This window comes from Sander lucioperca, chromosome 4 (assembly GCF_008315115.2).
Source record: "Sander lucioperca isolate FBNREF2018 chromosome 4, SLUC_FBN_1.2, whole genome shotgun sequence".
In the NCBI taxonomy this organism is placed as follows: Eukaryota; Metazoa; Chordata; class Actinopteri; order Perciformes; family Percidae; genus Sander; species Sander lucioperca.
In genome coordinates, this window is record NC_050176.1 from 15742447 (window position 1) to 15749427 (window position 6981).

The following is a 6981-nucleotide window of genomic DNA, read 5'->3' on the forward strand; positions in this document are numbered from 1 at the left end:
TTATTGGGCCATGCTAGACATTTTGTCTTTTGTATTATAGGACATGCAGAAGAGCTTTGATGAGAAGAACATTCAGATGCTGCAGGAAGCTATCCGCAAACTGGACCTGGAGGTGAGTGTGTTTGTAACTGAGCCTCGGCCCAAAATGCTAACTTCCAGTCAATAAAAAAACTTAAAGAAGGCCAGAGGGTGTTTTTGATCGGCACAACATAAGTTTGTTCATATTATTGATTCTGTGTCTTCAACTGGTGTCGCTGTGTTTCTCTCTACAGGAAGGAAAATACCACCTCAGGAGGTGTTATTGCCTCTGGACTGTGGGTCCCTGAATCAGGAGAGTTTGACGATGAAAAGGAAGACGAGGAAGAAGATTAGAATAAGAGAACGGAGAACATTCCAATGTTTAACAATTCATTTTTGTGCAACAGTGTGCAAGTATTGTTATATTGTATATATCCAACCTAATGTACAAGTACATACTTCTTGAAAAAATGTTTAGCATGCCATTACAGGCACCTGCCATTTACAGACTAAACAATCTGCCTGCGCTGTTGCCCTACTGCGGTCAACAGCACCATCTCAAGTCTGTTTGGGGACAGACAGCCTGTAAACTACATCAGAAGCCTGTATGGTGAACACCTTATCACTTTTGTGATTTGTAAATTTTAAGACCACCTGAATTAAATTGAATAGAGAACTCCAAAACAAAGTTTCCTCAACATTCAAATTGTTAGACTCTAGTTTGTGTCCAGTCCAATGAATTCTGAAAATTACAGTTGTGACTACCATTTGGGAACTTTGATGTTTCCAAGTTTGTTTTTTTATTGAGACCTTCAAGGCACTGTATCCGTGTCCCATTCTCATTAGGGGCTGAGGCCCTCTAACGCTCTGTTACTAGAATCGCCTTGACAATTTTAATCTGTTTTGGGAACGTTGCTCTCTATTTGGCAGGGACATATATGTATGTATATATACATACATATACATATACATATATATATATATATATATATATATATATATATATATACATATATATATATATATATATATATATATATATATATATATATACATATATATACATATATATATATATATTTATACATATATATATGTATATGTATACGTATATATATATATGTATATATATATATGTATATATATGTATGTATGTATATGTATGTATGTATATATACATATATGTGTATATATATATATATGTATGTATATATACATATATGTGTATATATATATGCATATATGTGTATATATATATATGTATGTATATACATATATGTGTATATATATATATGCATATATATATATATATATATATATATATATATATGTATATATATGTCCCTGCCAAATGCATGTGTTTCTCTATCACTCTGACACAGACCTATGATTGACTGTTTACATCTCGTAAACACGTGCACGAGCACACTTCCCAGTCACACTCTCCTATAAGCACACGCCCCAGTCAAGCTCTTCTTCCTCTACAAATCAACTCCTATCTGATTTCCTCATGAGCTCCCCCTATGATCACGAAGCATACTTGATGATAAACCCCACAATGGCTTTGAACTGTTCATCGGTCACTGATGTTGATTCTCTGCCACCTGTTTGTTCCAACAGCTCCCCCTACTGCTCAAAATACTCTGCTAGCTGACAGAGCAGCTCTATCCTTCCAGTCATAATCAATAATAGACCATACATAGTCCCTCTCTCTCTCCCCAACAAAGCTAATTTATCCAATTTGCACCCAATTACTTGCAAACTTCATACTGTCTCAAGCAATTCCGGTTTGCTCTTAAAATTGGTTTTGAATGTCCGCTCTTTATCTAACAAGTAATTTTTAATCAACAATTTTATTACCCTTTACCACCTAGATTTTATGCTTCTTACGGAGACATGGTTAGATAATAGCTCCAGCGCTACAGTCCTTATTGAAGCCTCACCCCCAAATTTCAACTTTTTAAATGTCTCCAGAGTCGGCAGAAAGGGTGGTGGTGTTGCTGCTATTTTCAAAGATACAATTCAATGTAAACAGATTTCACTAGGTGAACTCAAATCTTTTGAGTATTTGTGTACTCTGGTGAAAACCTCACCAAGCTTTTTATTAGTTACCTTATAGGCCCCTAAAATACTGTACAAGCTTCATTGATGAATTTTCTGAAATGCTGTCGATTATATGTACTGATTTTAATTCTTTTAACTGGTGACTTCAATATTCATATTGACAATCCTAATAACACTGCTAAAGATCTCTGTGCCCTGTTTGATGCAGCATTTAAATGGCCCTACTCACACAAAAGGCCATACACTGGATTTGGTGCTCAGTAAGGGTATTAGCATTGCTGGTGTTAATGTTATGGATCTAGCTCTGTCTGACCACTACTGCATTTTCTTTGATGCAGTAGTTTCTCCAGTGATTCACACACAATCTAAAACGGTAAAAAAAAAGGTATATTACTGACGACACCAGTCTTACTTTCATGGAATTGGTATCTAATAAATTAATTACAGCAGCAGGGTCTGTAGAAGATCATCTCAAACAGTTTAATTCTGAAATACTCGGGGTACTTGATGTCATAGCACCTGTTAGGACTAAAATAAGGTCTAGTAAATAGAAAGCCCCATGGAGAAATGCCCTGACGGTAGCTAATCAGAAGAAAGAATGCAGGAAGGCAGAACGAAGATGGCGAAAAACAAAAACACAGATTGATCATGAGATCTACAAAGATAAACTCTGTCAGTACAACACTGTGCTACACAGTACGAGGCAGTCCCACTTTTCTGGAATTATGAATGATAATATTAATAATATACATGTATTATTTGCCACTGTTGATAGGTTAACTAATCCCCCCAATGCAGTCGTGCCCTGACTTTAACCCAAGGTCAACTTCCTCTTAATAAACCTCAGCTTTCACTTTACTTTACAGAACTGGAAAACATATTCTAAAAATACGTAGAATAAAAAGAGTATACATTTCACAATAGGGGAATGGCGTGGTGTGGACATAAAGCTCAAGTGCATTACTCATTTCTGAGTGTAATTTATATCTAAAGACATAAACACTTATTTTGACCTGAGGCCTAAATTGAAAGTCAATTACATCGAAGCTGTGACTTTAATTTCAATAAAGATTAAACGGAAAGGCTACTCTGCCAATGTAGAAAATATGTAAAGATAAGAACAAATGTTTTATTAAGTAAATAAGCGTTAAACAGAGAGTGGTAATTCACATGAATCCAGAGGAGATAACGAAGTTAAGCATATACAGCCAGGTCCTGGCTCACCCTGTCTCTGTTTATATTAAGTGTCAAAATGTTTATTGTAGGCTGTCTCCTGCTACTACAATATGTCATTACTGTTAACTGGAACACACCCTTTATCCAAAGAACATGTTCTTAAAGAACATGCAGAGACAAGCTTATAAGGTGTTAGAAAATGTAAAAGATGTGATCGTTTGATTTCTGAGGAGGAAGAAGCGGCTTGGACCAATTGAGAATTAGCCTAAGCAAAATATTTAATAAAACAGAATGATGAAAATGACATGACAAAAAAACAAATGTTACACTGCAGCTGACAGTGGACTGAAAACATGCATCTCCGTTCTGGAGTCACATCAATCAGTCCCGTGACATGACACAAAACAAATGTTAGGCTGCAAGCAGCGGTCTGCAAAGATGCTTCCCCTTTCGGGTCACAGTTTGCAGCCTCGAATATTTCTCAGTATTCACCATATATTTCCTAGAAGTTGAGGGTGGTTCCTCAGAATGACATTTCTCCCTATTGGTCAGGTATTTCTCACGATAAGGTCCCACCAGAGTGATAGAGAAGTCTCTGGGTCCCACCTCTAAATTGTCAGGTTACTCCAGGTCAAGATGAAAGGTTTGTAACGTGTGAATGTCAATTCTATTCAATCTTACAGAGATAAACATTTCTATTGTCCTAACCTAGTCACAACTCAGCAGGGGCGGCTCCCAAATGGTTGGGACAAAAGTTATCTTTCCTGTGAGGACCAGAGACTCCTCTAGTATGCAAATTGACAGTCATGACTTAATCATTCTGTAGAAACTTGGGGTGGAATGTGGCAGTCAAATGTTAATTAAAGCGTAACTCTCGCCAAAATGCAACCTAGGGTCTTTTTGTGAATGTACCCGAGTCAAACTTTCGTTTAAAAGCATATTTAGGATGGAATCGCCACTTTTAAGATTTACCGTATCTTCGTTTTTCGGTCATATGGCCTTTTGAATGGGAGTGCTAGGGGCACTTTTATGCTAGCCTCAAAATAGCTATTTTAAAACGCTAAGAAGGCTCGACACAACATGAAACTTTGCTCCAAGTATGACCAGGGGCTCTACACCTTAACGAAAGCATTGACAACATTGTTTGTGTACACAGAGTTTACTAAAAAGAAAGGTTTTGAGCAACTCACTGTTGTTGTTCTCCCGGTCGCCGTCTATCGAGCCAGTCAAAAATAGTCGAGGGAGGAGAGTAAAGATGGAAAGCTCCAAAAGCTTAGTTCCATATGCACGGATAATTTGTTGTTTTGTCGTTAGTGAAACACAATATTGACCTTGTAGTTTAAAAAGGAGCCTCATATAAGAATGATATTTCCTCTTATGGAGTCCGTTCATTCGCATTCGGAGATTGCCTATTTTTGACTGGGAAAATGGCGGATAGCGTAAACAACGACTGCTAACGTGAGTTGCTCAAAACCTTTCTTTTTAGTAAACTCTGGGTACACAAACAATGTTCTCAATGCTTTCGTTAAGGTGTAGAGCCCCTGGTGATACTTCAAGCAAAGTTTCACGTTGTGTCGAGCCTTCTCAGTGTTTTAAAAATAGCTATTTTGAGGCTAGCATAAAAGTGCCCCTAGCACTCCCATTCAAAAGGCCATTTGACCGAAAAACGAAAATACGGGAAATCTTAAAAGTGGCGATTCCGTCCTAAATATGCTTTTAAATGAAAGTTTGACTCGGGTACATTCACAAAAACACCCTAGGTTGCATTTTGGCGAGAGTTACGCTTTAAGGCTAGTCAGTTGATTTAATCTGGCTGTAGGGTACATATACAGTACATTTAAACCAAAAGTAGCCTACATTGTTTTCATAACATAAGCATTGTTTTAACTTTTTAAAACCCAACAATCCCTCCTTAACACAATGTTAATGTTTTGAAAACAATATACTTTTGGTCTAGTTGCAAATCAGTGGACACTGCAGCTGGGCGAAAAGGGATTGCATCAATACTAACTAGACTTAATCAACATTTGACTGCCTCACCCCAACCCTAGCTTCTAAAGGGCTGTGTTAATATGTCTGGCATTTAACAGAAAGAAAACTTTAGGTCAAAGAGTTACGAAAAACAACAGACTTTGAGGTTAGTCATTGAGTTTTGTATAGCAACTGCCTGTTGAACCTGATAAACAGCTGAGGTACAGTCTGCCACTTTATTCAGATCAGAGATCATTTACAATATGAAGTAAAGTCACGTTACTTTTTTTTTTTTTATTGCTCTATTTCTGTCGTATTTATGTGTGTTCGTGCACTAATGTGTTTTGTATTTTTTAACATCGTAGGACTGTTAGAAATAAGTGCTCTGACTGTGGAGGAACAGTTCAACATTTTGGGAAATAACATCATTAGTTGTTATTAGCTTATAACTGACCTAAAAAAGCCTAAGTAAATGATGTATTGACCGTTTATAAAGAGTTAGTTAGAAAGTGGTTCTGGTAAGGGTTTGTCACTGACATGCTGTCACGGTTGGGGACAGAACTCAGGCGCAGAAACTGGAACTGGTGCAAAATAATAAATACATAATCTGTTTATTGAATAGTGAAAGTCAATGGGTAGTGTGAGGTTCTGGGTCTGAAGCAGGCTGGGGCTGGCAGTAGTGGTGGTGAGTCCAGTAATGGCAGAGCAGACAGTGGAGGTGCTGGTTCTGGAGATAGCTGGGTTGGCAGAGGAGATGCTGGGTCCGAGGTAAGACTGAACTGGCTGAAGATTCCAAAGGTGAGTATTTCTGGGAACACGGAACAGAGGTTAGAAACTCGATAACACTGAATGACGGCTGGCGGTAACGCATACTGTGGTAAGCTAACTATCCGGCAGGGAGAGGAAAGTCAGGCTGGTCTTTATAGGTGGTTGATGAACTGATGAACTCCAGATGCGCTGATGAGTAACTGGTGTCAGGTGCAGGGAGAGAACAGCAGGAAGGGTGTGTCCACATACTGTGGAGAGTAAGGGTGACAAACAGAAAGACAAAATAATACAATACTGACACGAAATACAAACTGAAGAAATAAAACAAAACACAATCACACACACACCCGACTGCCACTGGACGTGACACATGCAGTATACCCCAGTTCCATGATTGTCTTCTGTTCAAGTTGTGTGGCTCTGTTTTTATTCTAACACCACGTGCCTCTCTGATATGGAGTCCTGCCTTCCTCTGGCTACAAGTAGTGGGGGAGGGGGCCAGAATTGAGGTAGCATATAAACAGACAGGAAATAACTGTGTGTGTGTGTGTGTGTGTGTGTGTGTGTGTGTGTGTGTGTGTGTGTGTGTGTGTAAATGAGAAAAAAAGTAAAATCTGGAGTATGAAGTGGAGATGTGTATGTGGAGGAGAGGGTAGAGGTTCCCAATTGTTCTGCAATCTGTGGGTTTGAAAGTAGATTTCTGAGCATGACTTTTAAGGGAGAGGGCTTTCAGGAAGGAGATAAGAGGAGTCTGGTTCCGGACCACTAAAATTCCATAACCAAAAAAAAAGAGGGCCTACCTAAACTGCGTGGCCTATACACTATAGATATGTGTGTTTATGTGTAGACTAGCCTATACATTGGTATCTTTAGTTCAATTGGTCAGGGCTTTCAGGCTGAATCAGTTTGAGTTTATCAGGGTCATGATGAGTGTCAGTCATCCTCCACTGGCAGAAGGTCTACCAGAATTTTCCCAAAATGCTT

The 6981-nt window shown here is 38.4% G+C and overlaps 1 long non-coding RNA gene across 1 annotated transcript; it reads left to right on the forward strand.

Annotated features, from left to right (window-relative positions):
• LOC118494964 lies at positions 1-454 on the forward strand. The gene is made up of 2 exons (XR_004897183.1): positions 1-112; positions 273-454. It is a non-coding gene; the product is annotated as an uncharacterized LOC118494964 (long non-coding RNA).
• The last annotated feature ends 6527 nt before the right edge of the window (positions 455-6981 follow it).